This window comes from Cyprinodon variegatus, unplaced genomic scaffold (genome assembly GCF_000732505.1).
Source record: "Cyprinodon variegatus isolate N-32 unplaced genomic scaffold, C_variegatus-1.0 Scaffold884, whole genome shotgun sequence".
Taxonomy (NCBI): domain Eukaryota; kingdom Metazoa; phylum Chordata; class Actinopteri; order Cyprinodontiformes; family Cyprinodontidae; genus Cyprinodon; species Cyprinodon variegatus.
Window position 1 is genome coordinate 107,152 of NW_015151337.1, and position 13,105 is coordinate 120,256.

General features: G+C 36.1%; 1 protein-coding gene across 1 annotated transcript in view; it reads right to left on the reverse strand.

Annotated features, from left to right (window-relative positions):
- The window catches only part of LOC107099567 (voltage-dependent T-type calcium channel subunit alpha-1I-like), a gene marked incomplete at its 3' end in the record, with an annotated part of 116,773 nt that extends 105,354 nt beyond the window's left edge, over positions 1-11,419 (reverse strand). Inside the window, exon 1 of the mRNA XM_015397746.1 lies at positions 10,771-11,419. The remainder of the gene's footprint in view (positions 1-10,770) is intronic.
- Positions 11,420-13,105: the final 1,686 nt, after the last annotated feature.

A 13,105-nucleotide genomic window follows, 5' to 3' on the forward strand; every position in this document is an offset into this window, starting at 1 on the left:
GGAAAAGATTTTACAATGAAAGGTAAGTATGAATGCCATTCTAACATTTCTAAATATAGAATAATAAATAGATAAAATGAATAAATAATATATTAAATGTAATAGCCTTTAATGATATTGCTAAGTTGAGTCAACACTTGTTGAATTGTACTATATTAGCTCCTCTAAAGGCTAAGTGTTTAGCAATTTAACCCTGTCTAATGTGGACCAGTATAGAAAATGTAAATATCTTGAATTTTACTTTCTAGTAGGGGTGATTATTGGCATCGGTGTTGTGATATGATACATGATAATATGATATTATCACGATATTGCAATATCAGTATATATTGCGATATTTATCACAGCTATCAAAATTAAATGAATAGATAAAAAAACAAGTCCTGTAAATGTTAATCAGAAGATATTGATCATTGAGTTATTTTTTCTTTTACTCTGACTGCCTCAACTACAGATATGGGGCTGCGCTGCACAGCAAAAGGGCTCCATAGTATCCTCTTCCAGACTGAAGGTGCAGAGGCCCATTTTCCCTCAGAGTTTTAGGTAAAAATGTTTTCTTTAAAAAAAAAATATATATATACTAGGAACTGAAAGAATGATATTATATCGGGTCGATATATCGACAAATCAATATTTTTCTCACACCCCTACTCTCTAAGAGTTGAATTACCATTTTTAAATCTCCATACTATACAGAATATTAAAATATTAAGGGAACTATACAGATACAGAAAGATTAAGTACATGTGTAAAAAATTGTGGACAAGTGGGTACAACGCAGGGAGGACAACTTTCATTCACAAAGGCTAGGCCTTAAAAAATACAACAGGTTGTTAAAAGTTATTGCAACTATTCAAAAGCTGCCTGACATTAAAACAGGTTATAGGATATAATTTGTTTATCACTGATGTCCAACATATCCTGTATTTTATTCTTGCATGTACTATTAATGTTAGGTGGTGTAAGAGCGCAGAAACCAAACTGTGTCTTGAACACCCATATTGTCAGTAGTTCCAAACAGAGCCATCACCGTTTTTGCAAATACAAATGTAGCTACATTAATCAGCCCATTAGTTTCCAACAGTGGCAGTTTCTGCTGAAAGTGGTGATGGAGTGGCTGTGATAATGATGACAAAATAATTTGTTGTGATGAAATGGATTCTAAAGATTAAAATGGCAGGTTCATAATGCTGCTTCAGTCATAATATTGAAAAGTAATTACCCTGTGTAAAGGAGCAATAATGCTGTCTAAACTCTTGGTGATGAGTAATCTAATATAATTAATCATGTAAGTAGGAAGGTAAGGAGTAAAGAGTAAAAAACTAAATTATGAGTGATTGAGATGAAAAATTCTATCTAAATTGAAATCTGCTTTGTGATCTCACAGTTTGTGAACTCTTGGTGTTGACACATGCACTTTGAAGTATTTTATAAGCAAGGGACTTCATTAAAAACTCTAGAACAAAAAGGATTTTGGTGACTGAAATGAATGCCAAGTAGCATTAAAAACAGCTTTTACATAATTTCTCTTCAACATATGAATTCATCAGTTTGCTATAACTTCTCTACCAATATTTAGAAAAAGTTTTTTTTCTCAATGTATTGCAAAACAATAGACAATCACTGCCAGTAACTACAAATGCTTGATGAGTGTCATTGCCATGAAAAATGAGGTGTCAGGTTCAGGGGTGGTTGTGTTTGTCCCCTTACAAAGTTCTTCTAAATTTGTCCCTTCAAAGTTACAAATCATTAACCAACTTTAGGTATCAGCCAATATAGTTAGACAAAGATAGATAGACAATGAAAGATTAATATAAATCATCACAGGATGAGTTTTCATATTCTAAAGAATAAAATGTACTGCATTAAATGAGGTATAATGTACATGACTTTAATTCACAATGTTGGCAATGCAATATTACAGGAAGGTTCGATAACATGCATCTGAGAATAACTTGTTAATTATAGTTATTAAAAACTTGATCATTTCTTTATTAGGTTAAAGCATGATATGTAATGTCTCAGGCATCTGCTTAGGTTTAGAGGAGATAACAACGTATCGGTGTAGGCTACAGTCATCATAATAATTTAGTCTTGTGACTCCAGGTTCTACACTCAAGCTCTGCAGTCATCACCTTTTCTACCGATGCATAGATTGCTACCAGCTCTTGTTCAAGATCTAAAGTTAACCAACCATGAACTGTAAACTAGACTTTTAATTATCTTATAGAACATGTTCGGACTTTTTTGAAGCAATTTATCAATATAACTGAATTTTAAAGGTCAAAATCAGATGGTATTTTGAAATGATTCTACAGTACAGATGTTTTAATTCTAAGGTATATTAATTGGGTTCATGTATTAACTGACAACATCACTGTAATATAGTAGCACAACATTTTGCTTTACTAAAATCAGAAGCAAACTTCCTAATCTAGTTTGTATTATTTAGTATTATTACTATCAGTAACGTGAGTCCATGGAGGCTTAATGTTGGCAGCTGCTACCTTGCTTTCTTCAAACATGCCTAAACAGGACTTACAGTGTCCTTATACCTCAGTGAGCTATATCTGGGAATACCAAGGTCTAAAAACCTCACTCCTATTTACACAAAAACAGAAAATCTGTGGGTTTTCTCTAACTCCATCTACAACATCTGATACGACAATTAGATAAAAGAGATTTTTTTTGGTATGTAGGGAAGGTGTTTGTCGTTTTGGTTGCATCTATACCGAAAAACAACTTAGAAGCAGATAAGAACACAGAACTGTTTTCCTGAGATAACAGAGTTAAATGTCTCCCTGACTTCAGCCAAATACGTCCCAGGGTCTCTAAACTGCTTATTCAAAGCTGCCACTTGAACAGACACCATAAAGCTACTTGGAATGAGACTTTGTGGTTTTTTTGTTAAGATACATTTAGTTAATGCATCAAAGTGATTTTATGTTTTAATAACCACTCAGAGCTTCTTTATTATCTAGAGTTGATTGTTATGTGTTGCAGCTTTAATATGTATGAGTATTTATGACTAAATAAGAGGCAACTACTAGCTGTTTGATTGAGGACAAGTAATTTATAACCCTGCAATATTGTTTAATTAGCATTGCTGTTATCAGTACAAAGAAATAAATTAATAATTAAATTTACAATGCTAGGCAAATACTTTTATTAAAAAAATCAAACAGAGTCCCTTATAATAATATATTCCCAAAAGAAAAGTTAAATTGAACAGTAGTTATGTCAAATGCACCAAATAGAAAGTGCCAATCTATTAAGAAATATTTGCTTAGATTAGTTTTGTTACTATAAATACATTAAAGATTTAAAATTCATATTTCTGTCTAAGTTAACCATGCAAAAAAAAGAGGAATTAATGACAGCTACCTCTAAAAGTTACTAATCTTCAAGGTGGGACTATTTGGTTCACTTAAATAACAAGCACACTGGGACTGAATGGTGGGATGTGTTATCTGTCAAAATGATTTAGTGATGGTAGAGCGGCCCTGAGACGGCCTCCCTTACTGGTGTCAGTCCTGACAGGTTACAAAACAGCCGCCAAAGAGGCCCGCCAAAGGCGGTTGCCAAGGGACAACTAGTGTGCATGAGAGACTTAGGGATGCATCGCAACTAATGCCTGCAAGACTAATCAGAAATTCAGACAAAACAAACATTTCTCTCTGTAGCTTCTGCAACCAGATATCTGCTTAAATCACAATTTTTAATGTGACCACAACACCATAGAACCATAATACAGGAAACATGGTCAGTGTGGTTAGTGAAGATGTAATATTTCAGCAGCATCAGTAGAATCAGACGGGCCCTAATCCAAATTGTTAAGAACAGCTGTGAGGGATCTTACATTCTGTCCTCTGAATATTGCAGTGTCTACCATCTGATTATGTGTGCTCTGACGATGCATATGTAAAATCTTTATAGGAATCAAGTTGATTCAGTATTGTGTTAGCAGAATAGCAGAGCTATGGGTTCTGTGTAAAGGGACTTGGTAGCAGAGTGGCAGCTTGTCCATTACATGTGGGCTTTGTTCACTGGGATAGATTAGTCCTCAAGAGGTTTATGGGAGGCCGCCTGGTTAAATAGCAAGGCCGCCACCTCATCAGACCCACTCTGGGAGGTGGCGCTCCAATAATTTGACCTTAAACATATTATTTACAGCTACAATGCAGTACAACAAGTATCCATAATAAGTACATTGCAGGCCAACTCTTTGGATGTGATTGCGCATAACATGTGCAGGAAAAGTTGTTATGCACATGACTCCAGAAACCTACAAAAAGGGAAGCTTCAAGGTGGGAACTTGATAGCCTTTTTTATTCCAGTACATTCAATTCCGTTTATTTATACAGCGCCAATTCAAAACATGTAATCTCAAAGCACTTTACAATTCAACCAGATCATACAGTCAAATTGATTCAAAGTTTTCTATCTAAGGAAAACCAGTTGATTGCATCGACTCGAAGGCAATCCCTCACACTAAGCATGCTTTTAGTGACAGTGGAGAGGAAAAACTCCTTTTTAACAGGAAGAAACCTCCAGGAGAACCAGACTGGGATTTAAGGAGACAGAAGCAGAAATATAGAAAGAAGCAGAGATACAAAGGCAACTGTACAACAGTTTCACAAGCGTCGCCAGCCAGTTATATAGACAGATACAGGACTACAATGAAAAACAGGCAGATCTTGAAAATCTATAAACAAAGGTGTTGATGTCAACAGCACAGCTAATATTACTCTCCAGGATGGGGTCACAGCCAATGAGGCTGGGACAGCCTAGATAAGAAATCTACTGCTAAAGGGTGGCACTAGATTTCAAATGTGAAGCCCACATATTACTTAATAAATTAACTCAGATGTAGACTTATTCAATCCATTCCAGTGTCCATATAATAGAAAACAGTAAATTCCAAATGATCATTTAAGGAAATGGTTAACGGCCTGTGTTTATACAGCACCTTTTCAAGTCAGGGGACTCCAAAGCCCTTTACACTATATTCAGTATATTACTCTTTCACACATTCACACACTGATCGTGGCAAGTTACATTGTATCCACAGCTGTTTTCATTGAGTCATTTTACTGTTTTGCAATCTTTCCTATTTTAACAGAATATAGTTTATAGAATTAAAATTTTATATTTATAATAAAAGTGCAACCATTAAAAGAGGAAGTAATAAGGATGTACATTCCTTATTGGAATAAGAGAAAATATATACCTACTATAGACAGGTCCAGGTGTTTTACCTTTTTCATATGCTTGAGCAATCCTGTCTTTATGGTTTTGAGCAACTTAAATGTGTATATTCAGAACAAAGCTTTGTAGTACAAAAGACAAATCTGCAATATTGTAAACAGCTGTCACATATCGTCTCATCTAAAATCTAGTCCCAATGCTTAACATTCACCATAAATCCATTCGTTTAACTGCTGTGCAGCATACATTCATCTATAATTGGGACGTTGGGGGACTAGGTGAATGCTGCTTGTCAACAGAGATTATCTGCTGAGAACTGTGCTTACATTTGGGTTTGTCTGCACTGACGCACCTGAGCACACTGAGCATGCTGACTGAAAGCTCCTGGATAAAATCTGATACTGTAAGGACACACAGGGGGCCTGTTATAATGCAAACAGAGGCCTACCTACAGTATAAGTAAATGTGGAAAACAGATGTCACACTAAAACTAGCATTAGTTAAGGAAAATAATCTGTAAAACATAGACAGAAAAAGGGCATATCTTGGGGGGAAAAAACTGGATTGAGCAAATAATTTCTATTCTACTGAATGTTCTTTCACAAGAAAAGACTGGAAAAAAAACGATTGTTTAAAAACATTCTTTTTTTTGAGTCATTCCGATCATTATCACTATTTCAGTCTTTTTAAAGACCACCAAAATCTACAAACACATAACTTAGACAAATAAGCACAAATTCATGAGCAATAAATGTATTCTTCTGTGCAAGGTTAGAGAATCCCTTTCTCTAATAATCATTGGGTGAGAGGAGGGGTGCACCCAGGACAGGTCGCCAGTCCACTACAGGGTAACACAGAAACAAAAGACAAACAGTAACAAATGCACATTATTACCTATTGGAAATTTAAAGTGAAGAATTCATCTAACAGTAACCTTTTTTAGACTGTGGAATGTACCTGGAGTACCCAGAGAGAACCCACACAGTCACAAGAACATGCAAACTGGATAGAAAATGAACCCAGAGTGAATTCAAACCAAGGAACTTAAATATATTTGAAAATATATTTATTGTTCATGGATTGCTATCAATGTGCAATAAAACATTATCAAAAATATTTACAATATACATATAGAATAACCAATTTAAGAATTAAGTGAATTAAATCACATGAAAAAAACATAATTTAGTAAAAGCTGGCTAACTAAAAAGTTATTCCAATAAAATGTATTTTCATGCTCGGAGAGAAGGGTTTGTCTCTGTATGTGCTTGTGTATCTTTATTCAATATATATTTATATTTAATGTATATTTATATTTAATGCCTTCTTTGTTTTATTTGTTTTATTCTTGCAGGGTCTCTCTACACCTCAGGACATATTAGCTCATTTTTTATATTTTATGTGGTTACAGTTAGGATAACTTTTAATATTTTATGGCATGCAAAATTCAAATATACACCTCAAGTAAGTGATTGCTGTGTTTTTAGTTTTGATTAGCTAAACAGCAATTGTTCTTGTTTATGGTGCAACCAGCTAATGTCATTCTTTTCAGATGATAACCCATAGGATGTCCTGTGAAATCTTTAAAATAAACCTTTAGTGCATACCTCAGTTAAACCCTAGATCATTAACGGAGGTGTTGGAGACCAGCATTACCAGTAGGTTAGCAGGATACTATGGAGACTGAGAACAGGCTGATGGACATACATCGATGGCCAAAAGAGTTCAACTACGGTATCTTATTAATGAGAACAGTACCATATTCTCCATCACTCCTCCTAATGTCACCTCTCATGCTCACCTGCTGTATGTAAACATCAAAGTACCTGGGAAAGAGCATGAAGGCATTGCTTTTTACAGACATAATGCAACTGTCCTGCCATAGACAGGAGTGGACGATTTGGAGGATGTACAATCTAGTGTCCTATCATTCGAAATGATTACATGATATCCTCTTAAAGAATAAGTACTTTTTTGTTTCTTTAAATACATACCATGAAAATGTCCAGTCAGTGCATAAACTACTGTTTAAATTGTATTTCAATCATGCTAGAGTAAGGATGATAATAATAATTTTATAAGTTTATTGCATCACTTTCAAGTTTGTCTGTTTTTTTGCTAGAACTGCAGCTGTTTGTCTTTTTTTCAGTGGTCTCCTTCAAACCGCAAAAACAGTAAATATCACTTAAATTAATGGCTAGGAAAAATACAGTTTATCTCTATTTTTTAATTCACTACCAAATACAAATAATTACAGAAACATCTTCAATCGTAACTGCTGTTTCTTAAATTTCTCTCATTAAGTTCACCCGATGCATCCCTCTTTCAAGCTGACATGCTTATATTACATCTTCAGGGATCTGCATGGAGCCTTTCCTTTAATGATCCATAAACACCATGCCGGTCTCACACATACTGACGGACACCTTTAGTTACAATCATGCTCGGTATGCCAAGAAAAAAAAAAGAAAAAGAAACAGAGCCTGTGGCTGAGTTTTCATGAGTCAACAGCCATGCCTGCCAGTGGCATTCATAGTGAGTCATATTTTCAGGAAGAAAGAAAGAGACACACAGAGAAAGCGATAGGTGGGCCTGAAGTCAGGACCACCTCATTTACTACAGTCATTCCTTAAACAGCATTTTAAAGTCTATTAATGTTGTTTCAAATTATGCCTACTGCAGTTTTTTTTTTCTTAATGTCAGGTACTACTGAATGCACAGGAAGCCACTATTAAATGCTGAGGCATTTTTAAGCATCTTTAATCATCCTTTTCTCTGAATGATTTCCACCAAGTATCCAGTCAGTGGCATATATAGTGCTATTCCCTCCACCCTTTTCATTTCTTTGTTCTCCTTAATAGAGTATTGACACCCACAGTTACCAAATCTCTTCTCAGATCCACCCTCTTCCTTCTTCCCTCCTTTTTTTCTCCCCACTTGTTCTGGCCTTCGCAGGAGACTCTCAAGGCACAGCATGTGGCTGCCCTCACCGCACAATTGTCGAGCATAAACCGATCGTTTCACCTAACCTAATAATACCAGCATTCACTGCAGATGCACATGTCTCCTACTTGGGCTCTCTGCGCTCCATCCAGCTCTTTGTGGATTCCATCTTCCCATCTCCCCACCTTTTGTTATTTTATTTCTCTCAATATTCACATCTCCTGCAACTCTCACCTATTTAGTCTAACTTGTCTTTCCCATCATATTCCCTTTGTGTTAAATTTTGTTACCATATTTAACCAAATAGTCATGCGCCGCTCAGTGCTTCGCAATCTTTCCAGCACTTCAATCGCTTGTTGCTTGATGTGCTTTCAGGTCATTGTGACCTGCTACACAAAATAGAGACAAGCATGTTTTTCCCTATCTGATGCAAAATGGCAAATTTTACTTTCTTCTTTTTCTTTCTGTAAGTGGCATGGATCTCATATGTGTGTTTCTCTGCTAAGCATGATGCTCGAGTGCAGGGAAAGTGAAAATAGGCAACATGGTCCCAGTTGCATCCTGCAGTTTTTACCATTTCACCAAATGTATTAAAACAAGAACAGCATTTAAACTTTCTGGTCATCAGCCTTCTTTAAAAGAAAGGTTAATAGAAGCATTAATATTATAGTGGCAAAAGATAAGCAAGAGATAGCAAGTAACAAAGCACTACATTAATTTCAGCTTACAATTGATTATGCTGTTTCTTCTGTCTACTTCTGAAAGCAAACAGCAACTGAATAGACATTAATATACCCTACCCAACATTTCACAATATCATTACAGATTTTTCAAACTGCCAGTAATATCTACCAACAACAGCCATTACATCTGTAAAACTCCATCCCTACACCAACCCAAAGTTGACCCTATATCAAGCATAAACAGTTAAGCAGTTGGGAGGAAAAAATAATGTTTATAATACCTTCATCAGTATCATTTGAAAAGTATTCTGGCCTTAAAAGCTGTACTTATTTTAAACACTGACTGTGGTTAAACTAAGAGGAATACCTGCAGGTTAAATTCAAGTGCAAAAGCAAATGTCAGTCCAAGTAGAGTTGAACAAACATAAATAACCTTTCTTCTTAATGCTATGTTCTCGAGGACAGAGTTCATTTCATTTCAGTTTTCGTTTACTGTGTGCATGGGTGGTTTGAAGAGAGTTTTAACCACTGGGCTGAAGCCAATTGCGTTATCTTTTATTTAAAAAGATACATAGATTACCCATGCAAAAGACTATTAATAGTTAGGCACATGTCTGGATTATAACTTATAGACCTAGCCAACGTGAAAATAGATATTTTATAGCATTTTTAGAAAAATCGACATCAATATATATATTGCAATAATCAAAATAATGGTATAGAAACGTTATATTTCATATATGCTCTCATACAGCCAGGAAAATAATCTATAATGAATCAGTACAATATGATCTAAGAAATTAAAGTACCAAGTTGGAAAAACTCTTTCTAAAATCAGCTCAATATTGTAAGACCTTTAGCCATATTGCTGCTATGAAACAAGAGAAACGCCATTATTACCTCTATTCCACATTTGCCAGCCAGGACATTGTGTTTTATTTAATTGCTTCCCATTGCAGACCACTTCGCAGCAAGGGTAAATACAGCAGCACTTTCTCTCTGTTTTTTTAAGACAAAACACCCATCTGTTTTTGTTTTTTTGTTGTTGTTGTTGTTTTTTTTGGGGGGGGGTTGTTTATTTTTGGTTAACACTCACTTGTCCATGCAGTTAAAGGCAACTAATTAACTGAACAGTCATATTTTTCAGCTTTGGCAGGAGTACCCTGAGAAAAAACACACAAGCATGAGAAGAATATTCCAGCACATGTACTGTGGAGGTAGAACGCAGGCTGGGCTACAAACCCGCAAACAGCCATGAAAGACAGGATAAGTTCAAACAAATGTGAGAAATTCTAAACACATGCAGAATAAACCAGACTTTGTAAAACATGACACCAAAACATAAGGAATGCAGCATGGACATTTTATAAGGAACTTGATGAAATCAGCTCTCTCTTTAGTCAAATAAATTAAGAAGCTAAATGAGAGATAAACAAAAAGAGATTGAGTGACATCACTTTTATCCTCATCAGAAAGCTGCAGTTTTCTACTTATAAACATCTATTTGGAAAGATTAGATCTTTCTTGGTGTTTCAATCTCAATCCCCCTGCAGACATTGTATTCCAGGCCTTAACTTTAAGATATGCAACAATAACTAATTAAAACCAAAATGTGCAGTGGAGAAGATGAGATTATGGTCTTTATGGGCTGATTTGTGGCATTGCAGACTATATGAAAATACCTTTTTTGGTATTTGGTAATACAGCAACAATTTTATTACCAGGATTTTGCTTTTCTACTCTCTTTTCCATAGCATCAGTGGCAAAACTTAAAAAATAGGCATCACTTCTCAGATCACAATATCTGCAAATTTCTACTGCAAGTAAGAGTTTCAGCTCATCATCAATGCACAGATTTTTCCAACATGTTCTCAATAACCACCACAGTCCATTGCAGTAATAAGGTAAGTGTTTGCATGGGCATTAGGTAACTTACCTTGACGGACATTCAAAAAGGTGTGTCCAGCATTTACTGCACTAAACCCCGCAGATATTGCCTTCCCTGGTGCAGCTGCCCGTTGAACAGCATGAAAGGGTAGTATCCAGTTGCTTCTTTACGGATCCGGTGCTCCCAGAGGCATTTTGGCGAGGAGTACAGTGAGGACGTCGCTGCGGTGCAAAGCCCGTTTCTCCCCCGGTGCAAAATGTTGAATCTGCGTTAAAGCCTCTGGCTGGTGCACCCCAAAACTCACATTTTCACAAAAAAAAAGAGAATTATTTAAATCACATTGAGCGAACTTTTTTTTTTTTTTAAATCACCCAAACTGAGCCGGTGGATTTAAAATAAAATCAATAACCAGAGTTGCACTTTAAGCCGTATGCGCAGAGGAATTTGGGAACACTTCTTTTTCCATCATGGTCACGTTGACTCTGCACGCTGCAAAAAAAGAAAATATTGAAGCCAGCAATCTCTGACAAAGGGTGAACACCTTCGTAGTCCCCTCATCTCCAAAAAAGTGTTGCACATTTTCCTATCCCATTTCCATTCGAGAGCTATTGATTAACTTGGCAGTTTCCAGAGGTTTTGTGCAAAAAACAAGGCGTGTCAGTAAAAAAAAAAAAGATAAAGCAACAGTTAATTTCCCCCTCTGACTGAAGCATCACATTTTCAGAGAGAGTATCGCCTTCACTACATCATCTGCTCAGATTCCCTCCGTGGAGCGAGCGTTGAAAGGGCGCACCGGCAGCCGAAATATGCTGGAAAATATGTATAAATATATTTTTTAAACAAAATCTGTTTTTTTAAACTAATTTCCACTGAAGATCAAATGCACTTTTTAAATCGGTTTAATTTGTTTAAGACAAATTGAAACATAATCCATTTTTTTATTTCCCATTGAAAGTGCGCGCGCGCGCGATTGTGCGCAAGGGGAACGAGAGAGACTGAGGGGAGTAGAGAGAGACAAGAACATAATGGTGAAAGAAGGTTTGCGTTTTGTGTTGCAGCATTAAATCACTCTTATCAAATAACCTGAGCTAAATATTGTTAAACTCTAAACCTTCATTCACAGGCCTTTAATAGAGAAAAGAGTCAGACTACACGTCTTCCTCTCTTTACTTATGTTGCATTTTTTTCCCTACACATTGCACCATTTTAGGCTTTCAAAAGAAACTATGGAACCGAAGTAATGGGGACCTGAGCAGGTGAATAGTTAGGAAGGAAAAAAACGAGTTGTGAGCGGTTTCTGTCCTCTCTAGATCGGAGCGGCGAGCGCGACTTAACGCTGTATAAGGAGAGGTGAGTTTGAAAAGTGCGCAAGGGACCGTAGAGGAAGGGGGGCATATGTCACTGAGATAGAACGAGCCATTGAACATTGTTTTAACTGGTATTGGAAATCCTACCAAGACCCATCTTCTACTCGAAGGCTTCTTGATTGCCAGACGTAGGAGCCGCTTTTTTAGAGCTGTCCAATGTGCTGAAAAGGGCTTCGCAGTGAATGTCTCTATACCTTATCAATTCTTGACGGGTTCACTGGTTGTAGGCAAATAAGTTAACTGCTAAGTTTTTATCTTGTATCGATAACAATAAGTCTGACTAAAAACATGTGTATGTATACATCTTTTTTTTTGTATCTCAAACATATCCATTTAAACAGCTTTTGACATCAAAAACCTGACTTTTCTGTTTATCCCCTTTGGGAAAATGGCTACTTTACTGAGATTGAAAGGAGAGCATCTGTGAAAAACAATGTTAAGGACCTGCCACAAATTGTCCTTTGGATTGAGGTCTACACAGTTATTATAAAAGATAAATATATTTCAGCATAAATTCGTCGATTTTAACTCAAGTTATTTGTTTAGGGTTTCAGTTCTCTTGGAGCTAAACCTCACCCAAGTCTTTGTTTTGTTGCCCTTAAAAAACAGGTTTTCTTTCAGAAATATTCTATGATGAGCTCCACCCAACTTGCAGGTTACCTTTCCCTGCTGATGGAAATAATTCACACAGCCAGGTCTTTACCCCCCATTTTGCCCTAATTCATTTTGCTTTTTGTTTAGTCCCACAGACAGCTAAAAAGTCAGCAGGGCCACTCTTTGGAGCTGTCCAGTGTGCTGAAATTGTGTCAGTGCAGACAATCTTTCTCTGCCTACTTTTGTCTGAATTAACATCATCTTTACTAATGATTTTACCGGACTTTGAAAGTTTCTTTAAAACTAAGTTTAGGGCAGTGTTTTCTTATTCTAAAATGATTTATATTTTGATAATAACAAAAAGTCAGCTTATAACAGAGAGATTGTTGTCATATTTCTCTTATAAATCTCCCTAAAACTAC